Source organism: Prinia subflava, chromosome 1 (assembly GCF_021018805.1).
Source record: "Prinia subflava isolate CZ2003 ecotype Zambia chromosome 1, Cam_Psub_1.2, whole genome shotgun sequence".
NCBI classification, from domain to species: Eukaryota; Metazoa; Chordata; class Aves; order Passeriformes; family Cisticolidae; genus Prinia; species Prinia subflava.
In genome coordinates this window covers 42,696,773-42,715,444 of record NC_086247.1, presented here as the reverse complement: position 1 = coordinate 42,715,444, position 18,672 = coordinate 42,696,773, and the positions used below count along the sequence as shown (strand labels likewise).

Genomic DNA, 18,672 nt, shown 5'->3' with positions numbered 1-18,672 from the left:
GCAGCTCAAAAATTTCTGGTATAGTAGGATTCAAATGCAGGATATGCTTTCAGACCAAAGCAAAATTAACTTGAGGGGTTGAGGCTTAGCAATCCATCTTTTGGACCCCCTCCCGTACAACTTGCTTTACTGTGTTGTATCACGGAGTACTCAAACAAGGTAACAGGCTGTCACTCTTATCTCACAGGCTGGAATATTTTTCCTTCAACTTGAAATGTACAAGATGTGATCAGGTAGCAATACTATTGTAGCTGAAGGAGTAAAAGGTATTTATTCAGTTTTCATATACCATCCTGCCCTAAAGAACCCCACCATGGCTTTTCTTAGTTTCCCTTAATGTGGAAACTTCCTGCTCTACATACGCTCAAGATCCCGAAAAAGCTAAGCTGCTTTTGTGCTCTCTTTGTCAAATATACAGGTTTGAAATTTTAGCTCTAATTACTTTTGTGGGATCATTACCACGATGGAAGTGTCCTCAAGCTTTCCCACTTTGCAGGCAGGAGGCCCCCACTTTCTGACAGACCTTTTGCAAATGCAGGTTTCTGATCCTTACTGAAAGTATAGGTAGCTGTTACATGGTCAGTGAAGTTCTTCTCTTAGTGATAAGTGGTACTGCACCTGGGTAGGGGAAGCAAATCAGCACTCACTGCTTTGAAACATGAATAAATACCACTTATACTTCTGTGTGGACTCCCCCAAGAGATCCAATTCTATCAAATCCTCAGATTTTTTTACCTGTGCCAAGCACAGCAATCACCTCCTGCTTTCAGTCAAAATATGTGTGGAAGAGTGGGAATGTTGGGGGGCTGTTCCTCCACCTTGTAGATGAGGAGGGCTGAAGGATTGACTCAAAACATGCGACACTAGATGGGATCTGCCTCTCAGCAGGTTGGAGAAGGCTTAAAACATGCTCCTTCAGTGTTTCATGATCACTGGGCTGTGACAATGTCACTGGGCCCCCTGCCTACCTTTCTCCACTGATTAAGTGGTGTGAAAGAGTAACATGGTCCTTTCAGCAGAGATGGGAACCCAGGGATGATTGTCACACTGTGGATCTATGGAAAAGTGACTCCTGCATTCCACCTAGGGAAACTGGATGGTTGGGATTGATTAGATGTAAAGGAGAGACTTCTTTGGCTTTTGGTTTATGGGAGCACCTGTGATGATCTGTGCAGGACAAATGAAGTGGTGCGACACCCTTCAATGTCCCATCAGCTGTCACATGAACACCTTGTCTAATCAGAGGTTCACAGGACATTTCTACAAACTATAGCCTTAAAGCCTTCATAGGTTTGTACATACATAATTGACTGCAAGTAATCCATTCTGCTCACATAAGACAGGAGTCCAAGAACTCTTACCTGCTTCATCAGTGCTGTAAATAGAAAAAAATATTGGGGTTAGGTTTATGTATTAAATATTATTTATTATAAATATATTTCTATAGTATATATTTAGATTTCTAAGGACTGAAATCAAAACCAAGTTACAAGACTTGACCTGCTTTAACTATTCCCATGGATACTGGAATCTATCTTTACCTCTTTGAGTTGTTCTCCTTCATCTGTTCAGCAGTTTAAGGCAGAGAAAGATGCCTTAACTGGCAGAACAGTTAAAAGGGCTGAGATGGCATTTCATACCTTCACTTTTTCCTGGGATCTCTTTCTTGAGTAAGGCAAGCAGGCAACAAGTAGCCTGCAGTGATGATACTTCTACATGGAATCACTGGATGATACTGGTTGAAAGACATAATCTTGTCCACTCCTGTTCAAAGCTATCTGGAACAGATCAAGTTGCTCAGGAGCTTGTTGAGTTCTGAATATCTCAAACATTCAGATTTTCCACCCTCACTGGACCAAGAGTTCAACCACTCTCATGATGAAAACACTTTTCCCAACATGTAATCAGGATTTTCCCTGTTGAAACTTGCCTGTTGCCTCTTGCTCTGTCTGTGTTCCTTTGAGAAGATCCTGGCTCCATCTTCCCTACACCCTCCCCTTAAGTAGCTGAGGGCTGCAGTCGCACATCCCCCGCACACCTCAAACCTTCTCGTGTTCAGGCTGGACAAACCCAGCTCTCTCAGCCTCTCCTATATCATGCACTCCATCTCCTTAACTATCTTGGGATGGCAGACTGGGCTCCAGTGTGTCTGTCACTGGTTTGTGGCTCCCCAGTACACAAGCGCTGCCCTTTCGCAAGCCCCGAGTGCAGTAATTACTGCCCTGGATCTGCAAGCCTGGCCCACTGCAGAGCTGCCCTCCTTTTCTGCAAGGACACTCTGCTGAGCATTCTTCAATTTGTTGTCCACCGAGACCCCTCAGGTCTTTTTTCTTCATTCTCTGAAGTTTGTCTCCAGCTAGCTGGCACCCAGCAAGGTCGTTCCTTCCCCGGGGCGAGAATTTGCATACTTGCTTTCCAGACCTGTTGTCCTCACCTTTTTCCTGGTGTGATATATGCAAAGGCAGTGAATCTTGCACTGTTTTGGAGAACTTCTTTACTTTTTAAAGGAAGTTACTGAATTCTGTACCTTAGCAAAGACCACCAGTTGGTAAGTTTAGACAATTTGTAGGCCAAGTGCTCATAGTCAAGCACTAGGTTAAAGCATAGGGTTGGTAGGAGCATTTATCCCTCTCTGTCTAGCCACCTAAAGGATTTTTGCTGAATTTTCTCCTAGGTGCCAAAATTTTTTCACTCACTGTAAAGAGAGATCTGAAAAACTAATCCCACAAGAGTGGGGGATTGAGCCCATATAATCTCAGGCACCTGAACTGATCTACCTGCATTTTTCTCAGGCATAAGTTCCTTTTTGAGTTAAAACATCTGTCTTTTAAACCAACTTGCTCTTCTAAATGTTTTCCTGGTGCTGAAGCTGGTCCATTTTATACACCTGAAGCAATTTTGAGAGTCCCCCAGATGCTGCATAACACTCCTATGGGAGTCATCTTTGGGCACTTCCTACTGTGCTTGTTCAGCAGGCTTGTTTTCAAAGAATGTCAGCTTGGGTAATTCAGCATATTATTATGCTATCAAGACTCCTCATGTTAACTTTGGGATTTGCTGTTTTAAAAGAACTTCAGAAAATGGCTCAGGTCAGAATAAAAAGACAGGCTTTTTTTTCCTTTTTTTTCTTTTTTTTTAATGTTTATTTTAATGCTTTATTTAAATGCCTTGAAACTTCTTTTTAATTCTAAGTTGATGATTAGTCTATAAGATCCAGCTACAAAATGAAGCCTAAAATTGAGTATAGGAAATTATAAATCTGGAGGCTGGTGGTGAGTTGACCTGGACCAGAGCAGCTGCTGCTAGCTGTCTTCCATGTGTCTCTTACTCCCTCCTCTTGAAAGGGGAAAGCTGATGTGTGTTCTGCCCTAGCTCTGTGTATCCCCTAGTGTTTAGACCATATCTGAGGAATCTGTGTTGCTTTCAAATCTTAATATTCCATCCCATCCCACGGAGTTATTCCCTACGCCTGTTTCTACCCAGCAATACCAGCCAGGAGACAGATCTGTCCTCCCTGTGGTGACACCCCAAGGGTTGATGGGGTGTGTACTGTAAAAACCAGGAACTGTCCCAGATTTACTTTTCTAAATCTGATAAAAAATAATAAGGGAAAAAAAAAAAAAGGTTGACTTTGAAATTAAATCCCTTTTTTTTCATGCTTAAGAGTGGATGGGATTCAGAGTTGTAGCAAAACTGCTGGGCAGCCCAGAGACAAATAAGGAGCAAACAGTTAGGGCTGGAATGCCTTAAGACAATATTATTGCCAAATTCTTTATAATGGGAAACCTTAGTCAGTGCTGGCTTCTCTTGCCTCACTACAAAACATGCATCATCACAGCATAACTTTGTTTATAAGGAAATATTAAAAAGAAATGTGTTAAATTATTCTAGTGCATGAAACTAAGCAGAAACCTGATCAACTCTAGTTATTTTTAGGTTTAAAAATAAGTGCTTTCTGTGAGGTGATATAATGACTACCAGGAAAAAAACAAAGCAAAAACCAAAAAAGTGCATCAATAGCAAACTGCAAACATGCACCACACAAAATTGGTGGCTGTGTTGGATGCAGAAGTCAACAGGCACAGGCACTAACAGTATCAAGTGGGACAGACTTGTAGTTGTGTGATAGAAATTGAAATGCAGACATCAATGACTCTGAATTAAATTTTTGAGAAAAGGATGCCTCAAATAATTGAAGGAAGATTGTTTTTTCCAAATGGAGTAAAGAGAAACTCCTTTTTTGGAGATAAGTGAGATGTGGCAGCCTGCTGCTGAATACAAAGAATGATAAATACACAGACTCATCTGGTCATCCTATTAGGTGCCACCTGCTGCTGGATATACTGGTTTGGCATTGCTTGTCATGCAAAAAAAGAGTTTGCCAAATCAGTCACACTAGCTGAGTAAAATCACGCAAAATGAGCTCTGTTACACCCTTTTCAAGTTGGAAGATAATTACTGCATCTCAGAGTTTCTGAGCAGGAAGGTATTTATTCATAGGAGTAGGACAGGTAGGCTGCTGCAAAAATGTAGGTGTCACACTGCAGTTGGCTGGATCTTTAAACCCAGCAATGTCTGCAAGGCACTTGGATCATGGAAATTCCCCTTTACAAGAAGTTGAGGCGAGACAGGAGAGTACAGCAGAAATGACACGAATTGGTTTACTGGTCTTACAGGAAGAAAAATTAAAGGCTTCCCAAACAGAGTAGGAGTCTTCCTGAGAAATGCATGTTCTTTCCTACAAAGCTGCAAAGTAGGACATGGTTGGATTTACTTTATATGTAAATGACTAAAAATATTTTGTTTGCTTTGTAAATGAGAGGGAGGGAACAGAGTCTTATAAGAAATCTCTAGGACCTTTTTCATGCCAGTAGATGACTTGAAATCAGAGCACTGGAGAGAAGCAGAACTGCTGGGACAAATCCGTGTTGGGAATGGGGAGAGCAAAAGAGGTGGGAAGCACTCGGTATCAGCATCTCACATCTTCTGCGACTGTCTTCCTTGTGAAGCACCCTGGGTCACACCCAGAGTGGGTTTCTTGTCATTTTGAAGCTGGAGGTAGTATTAAACTCAGCTCTGTTTCTTGACTTCTTTGCTCTGGGTCTTTGCCTTTGTGCCTTCCCCACAGTGCCACAGAGCTCTGAGCAGATGCAGAGGAGTTACTCAGGAGCAGTGAGACAGCATAGGGCTGGGCTGTTAGTTACCAGCAAGCTGAGAAATCTGCCAAACTGTGAAGTAGATGGGGGTTTTTGTTTTGGTTTTTGTGATTCATGCACAGCTCATAAAAAACGGTCATTCTTTCCTTTGACACTGGAAGCTGTAAAATTAATGTTTCTGTTCATCTTTTCAACAGGAAAGCATATGTAAATAGTGATATACATGGTTTTCTGATTTACACTCTGAGTTTGTCCGTTTCTGTAATTTGTCAAGCTATGCTCCACTCATGCCTGGATAGCAGCCACATGGGGTAGCTTGAATTCTTTCAGTTGCTAAAAATAAGTTGGTTTTGAAGTTTTTTTCTGTAACTACTGAGGATATTTGAGGCAATAATCAGTGACTGTCAGCCTATATTACAAATTGTTTTCATGCAACATTGCATTTCCAGTCTTTGGCAGAGGGAAGAAAACAGATCTGTGCAGTATGGAAGAAAGTATCCAGTACACAGAGAGACAGTAGCAGAAGACAGGGCTCAGTGCCCACAGGGGAAACACAGTTTCTGGAGACAAAGTTTTGAACTAGAAGGCATTTGATTTAAATAACTTTAATTACATTTTGTTCTAACTTTTCCTCCTTGATCATTCAAACTAACAACTATGGGTACTGCTCTCCATATTACAGTTGTAGGATGTGCTTCTGGATGCTGTTGTTCCTTGTTTACCACAGGAGGTTCTCTGATGTGCTTTGTTCTTCCATTTAGTTGCTTTGCTTTCTACTTGTGTTCTCATATTCCTCTTTCCCAATTTGTGTTTTGTTTGGGGTGGTTTTCTGTTTTGATTTGGGAGGGTTTTTTTGGTCAATATTAATTCAAATTAAATTCAGTGCTTTACAGCATTTCAAGGGGTATTATTTTAGAAGCCCCTTTACAGCATTTCAAGGGGTATTATTTTAGAAGCCCCTTCTGCATCAGTTTGTGTCAGTTAGTTCAGCATTGTGGATGCAGGAATAGCTAGTGTGCACTGGGAGAAAAAATATATGCTGAGAGGGAGCAAGTGAAATCCTCTTGAAACCAGGTGAGCCCTGGAGAGCAGCTGAATCCACTGGACACCCCAAGATCCCATAAACTCTGAACCATAAAAGTTTGCCAAACCCGCCCGAGGCCTCCACTAGCACTCATTAGTTTCACTCAGGGTAAGTAACCCAGCAGCAGCTGAAAACGTGGCAAATGTAGGCTACAGAGCTGTGTACACAGCCAGTGAAGAAAGGGAAGGGACCCCCAGGAACCCTCTGGAAGCCAGTGGCCCACTAGTCCAACCCCCCACCTTGGGTTCACTTTCGACTGTAGCTGCAGAGGGATGGAACAGGGGGCTGTGGGATGGGGAGAAGTGAGTGCACTATGTGAACAGTCATTGGCTACTAATGAAAGCTACTCAATTCTTTTAATAACAGCCAAACTCAAAAGCAATTTTTCATAAACATTGGTCTATTTCCCCACAATATAATTTGCTCATCAGGGAAATGGATAGTTTAATACAGGGAACTTGCCGCATTTGTAACCTTGCACATAGCTGCAAATATTTACAACAACATAGACCAAATGATAAATTTCTACCCTGAAAAAAAAATTATTGTATTTATCTGTTTTACTACACAGGATTTTCTTAAACTACTCTTTAAATTGATCTTAGTTTTTTGGTTGTTTTTTTCTTTTTTCTATCTTAAGGTATTTTCTATTTTCCTGATCCTCTACATCTTCATCCCCCTGTATTTTATCCCTTTTGCCTATGTTTTCCAGTGTGGAAGAAGGAATTTCTTTAGGTGTATTGATGGGTGACTTTTTAGGAGATGGGAACCTACTTTAAAACCAGTTCAGCCTCTGTGTGTTGCAGAGTTTTGAGGAATTGAATTGAGCTTGCTGGCTTTTGTAGAGTGGTGATGTGAGCCAGTGTCTGCAGCTGAGAGCTGTGCGTGGCCTGCTATGAAGTGAAAGAATGTGGCGTCCTTCTCTCCTTGTCTTATTGCACATCTTTGTCCCTCCACCTTTTCAAAGGAGACTCCACCTCTGCATCCTTACCTTCCTCACACCCACTAACTAGGACCTCTGCTGCATTCCTGTGTCCACCTAAATCAAATTCCACCCTAATGATCCGGTGTTTCCTACCACTCCCTTGCCTGGGTGCTGCTGTGGCATCTCAAGCCAGAAGGACGGGTTGAGGGTTGGCATGGCTGGTGGAGCAGGTGGAGACCTGGAAGTGGTGCTGCACACAGCAGCAAGTGCCAATTATCTCATCTGGCCACAGATTGCACTGCTCCCTGCAGCTCAGGTAAGTACCTGTTTGCAGGCAAAAAGGCAGGAGCTGTTGCTGAGGTGTACTTCTTTGGCTTGACCTGTGCAAGCATCAGCAGAATCAGCTTCCAAGATTCCAAGAACCTGTGCTATGAGGATTTTTTTATTTGAGACAACATGGAGGAAGTTCAGTGTGGTGGTGTTACTCAAATCCCACTCAAACCAGGGTCTACCTACTGAAGACAATTAAGCAGTTGCCTCTGTCTTCAATATGCCATAAATATCATGCTCTTCAGAAAATATAGTATGGGAAACATTCCATATGTAAATTAAGTGTCATATTTCTAATGGGATCACTATGTTTCTCCACTGCTGCTGCCTGTTAGAAGTTCTGGTCAACACCTCCTGGTGAGAGATGTCTTCTTCTAACCATTGTCTCAGCGTGTAAGGATGGGACACTCTGGTTGGAGTAGTGCTGTCAGATCCCAGCTTAACTTCAGAGGGACACTACTTGGGCAAAAGCCAATATACCATGATGGATTTGCTGTTCCTTTGCCGATAGGGTGCCTGAGGTTTGTCAGCTGTGCTGGGATCACTTCCCACATTAAATGAGTGGAGGAAAAAAAGTACATTTTAAAGCAAAGCTTAAGATGCTTGGAGAGAGTCAAAGAAATTAAACAATAATAGGTTTAATAGCTAATTCCCATTCTGGTTTGGCTTTAAGGTAGCTTCAGCCTTCCAGTTTGCTAGCAGCCTTCCTAAAATCTCTGCCAAGATGAGTCACAGCTTCTGGAGCTGGGATCCAGTCCTTTAGACAAGCCATCTTTAAAGATCTGTTTACCTTTTCAGGATGATAGTGAATTATAGTGAATTGCTTAATGTTTTCCTCCTGTTAAAACTGGGGTTTTGATGAATATAAATTCACCTGTGGGATCTTCTTACATCTCTTGGTCCCTGATGCAATCCAAGTACCTCTGGGATCCTATTTGGTGTTTGGTGCTGCTCTGCAGAGACAGATGTCTTTGGAATACTCCTACCTGCTGGGCTGTTTCAACTAGTTGACTAGGAATGCAAAACAAGCAATAACCAGAGCCCTGGTCTGACTGCGAACCATTATTTACCTGCTAGGAATGATATTTCCTGCACACTGAGGAGTCAAGTTAAGAAACTTAGCCACGTAACCATAGTATGTAATTCTGGGCATAAACTGAATCCCATATATGGTTGCTCCATCTTATGTTTCTGTAGTCTGTGATGTACCTCTTGAGAGAAAGGATGTGAGGACAAATTTAGCATTCAAAGGCAATTCCCTCCAGGAGCACAGAAGTGAATAGGCCTTAATGTGGCTGCTACAAGGGGGCAGCACCATGATTTTATTGTTAAGTGAGACACTTCAAAGGACTGCCTGCATTTTTGAGCTGTATTGGCAAAAACACAGGCTTTCCTGGATTACAGTTACTGTGCTGCTCAATGGCAGATTTTTTTTCCCTCTGAAAAGCTGCTCAGGCAAGTGCAGCAAGGCTCCAGTTGCATGACACAACAGTCATAACTGATTGCCTGTGCTCAGAAGAAGCCTGGTTGGATGAAGAAAGACCAGTGTGCCTGGAAATCATGAATAAACTCTAAATGCAGCGCTGCACAAGGGAGCTCATAGATCTGCTACTATATTGGGGGCCATCTGATTGTTGTGCAGATGTGTTGGACACTGAGCCATTGTGAACAAAGCTGAATTAGGGCATTGTAATGAAGGATTTCTACTCATTTCAATTTTCAGCATAAACTATTGCATCACTGCTCAACCAATGCAGACAAAGACCATCCAGTGAATCTTTTTTTTTTTTTTCCCCCTCCTATTTGGGAGTTGAACTAAAGGTTTCATGTTTTCTTTTCAGTGCCAAATTGCTGCAAGGAACAATTCAAGCCGGCAACCAGGGAAAGTGTTTGGATGCTCAAAGTGAGTATGTTTGTGCATTTGTGGTTTTTTTACCCAAGAACTTGTGTTTGATGTCTGTAAGGCAGTAGCTAGATACACTTGGTATCAATAACAAGTGATATTGCTTTCCATCATCTTTGACTTTGTAATAGTCATGAAACAAAACTGATGAAAGCTAAACGAAAGGCCACAAACATCTTATAAGAAATAATTTTATAATAAATATAATAAGTAATTTGTTGTTTGGTTTTTTGTTTTGTTTTTTTTTACTGGAGTAAGGAGGAAATGGTGGCAGAAAGGAATTAGAAAAAAAAAAACGAAGCTAGAGGTAGACAATGAATTTTCTCCCTTCTACTTTGGAGATTTGAGAAATTGTATCCTGTCTTATGTTTATTTTGTTAAATGTTAGCTCTTCTGCACTTTACTAGTGCTGCCATAATAATGTTAAGGGGAAAAAGAGCAAATTACATGAAGCACAAGTACAGAGTTAGTAATTAATGCCACATAGAATTTGTAAGGTGCTGTCCCTTTTTTAATCCCCAGCTATGAGAGATTAACTTCATCCTACCTCAATCTTGGCATCTGTGAAAACTGCTCAGGAAGTCACCTGGGGAAAGTGGAAGGACCAGTGATATCAGACAGCAGGCCCACAAGGTGGCAATGTTTAGAAAGCCTTCAGAAGGGATGTGCACTGAACAGATCCGTGTTTCCTGCAGTTGCCATCACTTGCTGCCCTTGTACCATTTCTGCTGCATTGGTGCTGTCAAACAAAAAATGCCAGTGTTGCCAAAATGGAGCATAGGATACCTGGTACTAAAGCTCGTGTTGGAACGGGTTCACCATTGGCAGTGCTCACCATACTCTGCTGGATACCATTCCTGCCTTTTCCCTTGGAAAGAATGTGCTGCAGCAGCAGTGGTTTGCAGTAGTGTGGGGTTTTTTTATGCATAGCTAGTAATAAACATATGCATGGTGCTGAAATGATGCTCGGGCTGTGTAATGAAGAACTTCATTTTCAAAACATACTGCTGCATTTTTGCTAATGCTTGCAAAGCTGTTAGTGTGTAAATAAATGTTAACTTTGTGTGTAGGAGGCAGCTCAGTTTGCAGTGATACTTTGTGCTTCACAGCTAAAAGTGAAAAGACTTGCTTTTCTGCGAAACTGGGGGGTTGCTCTAGGTTATGTAATGCCCTAAGAAAAGAAAAAAAGACAATTTAAATATGTTTGCAGAAAGATTTCTCTAGATACCTGATAGGTGTGAGAAATTATTCAGGATAAGTTCTATGGTAAATACAAAAATTGCCACCAGCAATTGATCACCAGAGCATACATAGGGGAGTAGGAGAGGGACAGTTTCACAAGGAGCCACACAGTCCAGATTCACCAGATTGCAAGACTAACTTCAACAGCAATTAGCAGACATGCGGGGCTCAAGTGTACTCAGAGATTCTCAGGACAATCAGCCTATAATTTAGTCAAAAGAGGCTCCTCCAGGAGCCTCCAGGATGAAACAATAAATCTAGACTACAGGAGGCACCTCAGGGCAAGAACTAGGAAAATGTAATGCTCTCCTCCATGGATGCAACCCTTCCTGGGAAGGTGTTGCAGATGGAAGTGTAACAAGACAATGCCCTGTGCTGAGTCTGTTTTCATCTGTTGCTGTCTGCTCTGGCATGGAGTAGAGGCTGCTCCTTAAAGTCTAGCTTCGTCACTGTGGTTATTCTGGCATTGTCACAAGCACTTGGAAACAACAGGAAATCCAAAGAAAACTGTGAGCATGGAGATAGTGCACAACCAGCAAGTGGACATTTATAAAAGCAGACTACATCCTACCTGTCTAACAGAAACTTATCTGACGTGTGCAGATTTCCTGCAATGTGTAAGCCTTTCTGCGAAGCCACAGACAGTTTTCCAGTGTGTTCCCAATGGATTGCTGCTCACTGTTTAGCCTTTCCTCTTGAAATCCTTTAGTCCTTATGGCCTATTATATATCCAAATGAAGATCTAGTTATCAGCCTTCTAATACCAGAGATTCATTATATTGCTGCAGAATTAGCTCAGCTATTACAAATCCAAATCCATGTAGCATGCTATTATATACTAGTCTTTGCTCAGGAAACCTGGTCAGGTTTCAGTGGCTTTGAGCCTGACAGATGTGTGTATTTTTTCATGGAGTTAAGTTATATGGACATGAGGGATGAATATTGGAATACTGAAGAAATTTTACAGTTCTTGTGTTAGGTGGTCTCGTGTGAGACATGCAGATAAGGGGCCTTTTGGCAGTAGCAATTCCTTGATTGATGCACTATCACCAAAGTAATTACAATACATCCTAACATTCTTAGAAAGCAAGGCTGGATTCTACTGGAACATTAGCTCAGGAATTACTTGTTAGATTTCAGTTATTTTGAGAAGGGGAGGAGAAAGAAAAAGTGTGTGTGTATATATATATATAAAGTATGTTTGTATGATAAACTAGTAATTCATGAATTGTTCAGGGGAGATCTGAACAAAGGTCTGTATGAGGTCTTTTCTTCCCTGCAGACATATTCTCTGGTTGTTCATGATGAAGGTGCATGTACTTACCCAAACCATGCAGACTAAATAATTGCTCACTCCTTTCTCCCTTTCTCAATACCTCCCAGCACCAGCACTGATGTAGAATAAACATTATTTCTAGATGAGGGCACTTTGTTTCCCTCTTAGTGCCCTGCTACTTGTTTCCCCCAACTGCTTTCCACAATGTCCACCAAAGAAGACCTAACTTTCCTAAGGAATGCCTTGCAACTTCAGTCAAAAGACTGAAAGAATGTGAAATTGATGAACTTCTGGGCTGAGCAGAGTGCATTTAAAGCATGTTCATTCTGTGGAACACCATGTGGAACGTCCCCAAAATGCAGCAGAGGACATCTGTTGAGGAGTCAGTCCTACACAGAACACAGATGCTTTATAGATCTAACATGAGAAAACCACAGCCCTAAAGGCTGAACCTGAGGGAGCAAAGTTAACCAAGTGGAATGTTTGTTTATGGCTGTGCACTCACCAGCCCGATTCCCTTCTTAACTTAGGAATTGGGTAGCTTGGATAGCCTTTTATGGTGCTGTCTGAAGTTATTGTGAACTTTGGGGTGATATTTATTTTTCCAGTACCCGATACCAAAAATTATCCCACAGGAGCTCAGCAAAGCAGCTGATGATTCATCAGGAATGCAACTTTGCTTTTCAGAAAGATAACGTGTGGTTTTGTTCAGAGTTAATGAGATCCTTTCCAACACAGAAGCTGTCAACAGCACTGACGTACATTTACAGTTACAAAAACACATAGCCTTGTGGTTGGGGTTTTTACTAAATAGAAACCTCATTTTCTACTGTAACGAGGAAAAGGCACTGTTCTCTTGCCACTAGTACCTTTTGTACTCAAAGTGTTAGAAGCTTTTTATTATTATTATTTTATACACAATGTCGCTGTTCAGAGATTACAAAATGGTGCCACTTAATGTCAGGACTGCTGAAGCCATGATAATGTAAAATAATACATATTTTTAAAAGATACCCTTGTTTCTAGTCTTCTTTTATTGCCTTCTGCATCTTGCCTATGAATGGTGCTTCATTTAGAAGCTGGAAAACTTTCATTAAAGGATGATTCAAGTAATGATGTGAGTTTTGCTCCAGCAAAAAAAAGAAACCATAAAATTTAGGACCTTGGAAAATATTAATCCTTGTCAGGTATATCAAGTATTTACAGTGCATGTAGTGCATGCTATAAAAATAACTGTAATTTTTCAAAGCGGTTTCTAGATTTTATAAATATGTTTTGTGTGCCCCTGTCCTCTGGTGTGGTAGACACTGGGGAGCTTTCCTGGTCTCTCTTCCCATGCTGCTGCTAAAGCTGCATCTGTACAGCAGGCATTGGGATACTGAGCCGTGCTGCTCAGGGCCTCCAGCAGCAGAGTAAAATCCAGAGGTGGACAGGCTCCAAGTATCAGCATATTTTTAATGTTTCTCAGTAATCACTGGAGCTGGAAACTTTGGTTTTCATTAGCTGACTGCTTGGATTCTTACACAGTTCAGTTGCTGCATGATCTGCAGCTTGCAGAAAATCACCCTGTGTACTGAGTCAGAGTAAAGTGGGAGTCACTGGCAATGCACAGCACACTAATGAGGTCAGGTGGAAGCAACATGTAAGTTGTTCTTACAGTAAAATTGTTCCTTATAATAATGGCTTCTTCAACCTTCTTAGAGACTTGTTTAGCATGAGGTCAAGTATGAGAAGGCCACTGTTGTGGACAGTGCTGTTGTGTTACAATACAAGGTGGCAAAATTAGAGGTTTTCAGGTCTTGGGACCTAGTAATTTGTTGCACTGAAATCCAAATGTTGTAATCATCTGTAGAATCTTGCATGTCTGCTCCTACCTGAGCCTGGAGCAGGAACAGGCATTTGGTGGGAGGTACAAAGAGGCACAGGGGCAAAGTCAATGGCAGCTGGCTTGAGCCTTAAAAGCCTCAGCTGGAGATCTGCCACCAAAGTGTGCACAGCTGCCACCAGTGATAAAAATCCTCTCTGATCAGACCAGATGTCATGGGTACCATTTACTGTGGGGAGCACCAGTTTTAAGTCTCCCAGTACCCATTCCTCATAGAAGGAAGCTAGCAGTGCCCCCATCTTCAGGTTTATGCAGTGGCTTCCATTAGAACTTCATCCTCTTACAAAAAGTCTGGATTTGGCACACCACTAATGACCTGAGCGGGATGTGTGGGATAAATGCCTTCTGAACAGCACCACAGGAAACTACCCTTACATCATGTTGTAGGTTTTTAAACAAATAACAAATTCTTGTCTTGTGTCTGTATAGAAGAACAATATTGCTGTGCTCAAGTATTTTCAGGCTTGATCTGATTTCATAGCTAGGATCGTTTTTGTGTAATGTAAGAGGCTTCACATAATCACTCTTTTAAATCTACAGCTTATGTTTGACAAGTGGGTCATTGGTTAATGGAAGCAAGTAAATCCAGCTGTTTATCTTTTCAGAAAGACCATGCACTTTCTGTATGCTCTTGTCTACTCAGAATGGAGACGTGTACATTTTTAATGGCCCTCCCTCTATTTCAGAGTAGGGGCGTGAGTGTTATCTTATATTTCATTTCTTCCCTACATTCAAATAAAATAAAGTCACAGTATTACTTCTGCTGGTATCCCACCTGATCTACAAATTTGTGGCAGCAGTTGTGGTACTATTAATATAATTACTATGTGTGATTTTTTAAAAAAAGTTGTTAATTTGACTTCATGAGGAAAATTTATTGTTGTACATTGCTTAAAAGTTTTCTTGCTCCTTTATTTCTCCTACCCAAGCCCCCAGTATTTCTGTGTGTTCCTCTCAACAGATGCACCTTCCACTAAAGCAGACCAGGAGCAGCTTTCTCCCAGATAGCTTTAACTCCTAAAATTTTTTGCGTAACTTGAAATTTCAGGGTTTCAGAAATTACTATGTAAGCCTTCAGTAGGATCCTAGTGTCTAAATAAAGCACTTGCAGCACTAGGTTAATAAAGTACTCAAAGTATTAATGGAAACTTGGTCTAATAAGTCAAGCTCCAAAAGTCCTCTTAGGGAATGTCTGTCAGCAACATAATTTTTGTGACATAGTTTTCAAGTATTCTAATTTTTTTTCAATTCAGACTACTAATATAAGCATAACATGATTAAAGCTGTCTATGAAAATTATTTTTCCTCTTCATGTGAAAGCTATTTTATTAATAAAGACTTAGCATAAACACTAAGATGATAATGAGCATTAACTTGCCAGGGGAAAGAGTCTGTTTTCCATCAATAAGTGAGAAAACGAAAACTTACATGTTAGTAAGGGTATTGTGTTAAGTAGCAATTAAAGTATACTCAAAGAACATTTTTTTGCTCCCAAATGTTCTAGTACTTGCAAATAGAAACTATTACTTTAGAAGTGTGTTACAGGTCTAAATTCTTAACAGCAAGTTAAAAAGCATGTGGGTAAGAAATTCTCAGAAAGAAAAGAGCAGAATTCCTCAGATGCTTGCATTTGGCCAGGAAGGAGCCTGAAATAGCTGAAAGCAAGTCTATTTGTCTATGGGAAGACAAACTTCTGGTTTAGAATATTGTGTGTAATACATGTATTTGCTCTAGCCCAAAGAGGAGGCACTCCCAGATTTCTCTGTGAGCTAGAGATCACAAACAAATCCTTGGCAACCTAGTTTTTCAGAGGCACTGAGCTGCCTCAGGGATTTTGGCTCTTTGGTGTGTTAATGGCAGCAATGTGTCACACGAGGTGTGTGAATCCCGGCTGTGATGCAGCCTTTAAATACAGGTGGCACATCCCGGGGTGGCTGCGTGTGGAGGTGCATGCAGCTCAGCAGGCACTACTGCAGCCCGTTCCTCTCGCCAGGGATGAAATGAGGCGCAATTAGCTAATGAACAGCGTGCTTGCTGGACAATAAGAGTGCTGGGGACTTGTCTGAGGGAAGGAAACCAATTTGACCCAGGTTCTCTGCAGGTGGCTGAGGAAGGGAAGTGGAAATTGCCCAAGCCTACAAAGGATTATGCCTGACAAAGGAAGTGTTGGAAAGAATGGGAGAAATAACAATGGGGAAACCTCAGGTGTGGAAGGAATCCTGATATCAAAAGGAAGAGGCACTCAATGGAGAAGAAAGGTTGGGTTTGCTTAGCTGCAGAGCTGGAAGTACTGAAAAGATTAGAAAGCCACTTATGGAAGAAAGGATGGAGATGCCCCATAGTGATGTTGAAGATGATGCTTGCACAGACTTGTGACAGGAGGTGTTTTGAGGAAGCTGGTCATAACAGCAAGGCCTGTTTCTGTGCTTGTAAAATGAGGAAAGCTGGCAGAAATCAGTTTTTGTAAAATGCTATGAATATCCCGGATAAAAAGCAATTATCAGGAGAAAGGGATGGTTGCACACAAACAGACAAGCACACCACTTTCTGTATAGCTTCTTGGCGTTTGCTAATGTCATGGGCAATGAGACATCTTGGCTCTGAAAGAGAGTGATTTGTAGGGTCCTGAGGAAACTGTAGAGTATTTTGCAGCCAGGCACTGAGGTTTTGGGCTGAGATTTGCAATCACAGAAACACTGACAAACTACTGAATGAGTTGGCGGTGTGATTTTGATCCTGGTCAGGCATGAATGCTTTTTTAACATTAGCTAGAGCATGTAATACTGTTTATGTTGGCTTTTTGCTGGGTGTGGGGGGACAGACAATTAAGAGTTTCCTGGGACAAAGTAACCCCTTCAAATACTAGTTTGTAAAGATCCAGTCTTTGTCAGCTGGTGAAACATTCTTGATCCAGTAAAATTTATTAGACCGTCTGCTGGAATTATTACTTTCTTGTGGCAGCCTTCTTCCTTCCTCTTTAGCAGTGGTGAGCATCTTGGGCAGGTCAGACATGTCTATATCAATTGACTGAAATGCCTTCAAAGTGTATTGCTAACATTTTCAGTGTGGAGCAATAAGAAGGTATGTCAGAGATGGAGATTGCCCACTCTCACTCGATTTTATCATCTTTATATCATCTTTTTTTTTTTTACCTTTTTCCAGACACCCCTCCTGACCCCCAAGAAAGCCAATGATTCCTCATCAGCTGAAAATACATAAATAAATGCTAGACTTAGTCTCTCACATTTCCAAGCCCTTACAGTGGATATCACTGAAAACAAAAGTAACAGACACTAAAGAATTCCAAATTTTGGGTTAGTCTGGAGTTAATGGAAGTAAAAATTCCTTCTCTTTGGAACCATTCTTCACTGAAGTATTTCCTGCTCTCACGGGAGCTTTTTGTTATGTAGGAAGGACTGGATAAAAATGTTCCGGCTATTCGGCGTGAACTTCTTATGTTTTAAGTAAGGAATCCTTTGATGTATACTGAGGAATGCTCCTTTCTAAATAGGAATTTGGCAAGTTTATTCTTTAGAGCAGCTGGATGTAGCTAATTTGATTTAATAAATGTCCACTAAACCAATTTATTAATTTTAATGCAAGAATTAATATTAAAATTATACAACTAGTCTTAAAATATCTTATTCAAGGGTTTTTGAAATCCCGCTCCTCTGAATAGAACCCTTGTTTTGTGGAGAATTCTTGAATCTTGAACTAATCCTCTAATTTCTATTTGATTTCTACAGTAACTATAAAAGGTAACTGTGATCTTTCTAAAGAAAAATACCCACAGTCTGTGGATCTACAAGATATCTCTCTTTAGCTATCAATTAATGCACTAATAGTCAGATTGGATGTACAGCTCATAAGTCTAAATTTTCAAGTATGTTTAGCAGACAAAGACTTCAAAATTTATTTTATTCTTCCTCACAGGCACAAAACACTTTTAAAAATGTTAAATGTGAGCTCTGAAATATAAATATGTCTGTATGTTTAAAAATAGAGTTCAATTACCTCATAGGGATGTGGTCCATGCACATTGTGTAATTGGGACAGCCCTCTCTTTTTCTTTTTCCCTCTTTATCTGTGTCCCTCCAGGGAAGGCAAATAATCAAGACTTTGCTTAAAGTGGCAACACTAGAATCCCAAGGGTAGGAAGCTCATTCTTTGTCTACAGGATGTCTGGAGTGATAAGTAGCTGTTTTAATACAACTCATGCAGTGTTTCTTTGCCCTGACAAAATTATCATTTGCTGTTTGTCATAGTGAGTTTAAATGCCCAGAAATATAACGTATAGAATGAGGTGGCGGGATGGCAGTGGGACAATTTATTCAGTGATGTGTAAACAAAGAAAGTGCATAAAGTTACAGTTTTGAGTTTTTACCTGAAGTGATTTTATGTCACTCTGTTTTCCTTTGGGTTGATCAGTGCTGTTGACAATATGTCAGCAAAATAGGAAACACGAGTTCTGCGTAACCCAGATCAGCTTGAAACTTACCATGAACCTCATCATGTCTGATGTCTGCCGTGTTAGTAGCACTGCTATTGCTGACCACTTTATGGATGTTTCTGTGTGTGTTATTGTCACAGGTTAGACCTGTGCTCTAGTTTAGGCTGGCACAAGCAGAGTGTCTCTCACAGACATTCAGCTGCAGATACCTCGCTTGTGCTTCTCACAGATAACATGCAAATCTGGATCTCCTAAATCTTCTGTTCCTAATGTGCTAAATGCAACTTTAGAAATTAGGCTGATTCTGATGCAGCCTAATTAAGTATGCTCATGGTTATACCCATCTCATTGAACCTCCTCATGCTGGGAATAAAGTATGTCAATGTACCTTAATGAATTGGGACTTCCTTGAACAATCAAG

The 18,672-nt window shown here is 40.9% G+C and overlaps 1 protein-coding gene across 2 annotated transcripts in view; it reads left to right on the top strand.

Moving 5' to 3' along the window:
- Positions 1-18,672, top strand: part of MAPRE2 (microtubule associated protein RP/EB family member 2) — a 100,869-nt gene that overhangs the window by 20,560 nt on the left and 61,637 nt on the right. For both annotated transcript variants that reach the window (XM_063394616.1, XM_063394624.1), the window contains exon 2: positions 9,337-9,398. The gene's annotated coding sequence lies outside the window, so the exon portion shown is untranslated. The remainder of the gene's footprint in view (positions 1-9,336; positions 9,399-18,672) is intronic.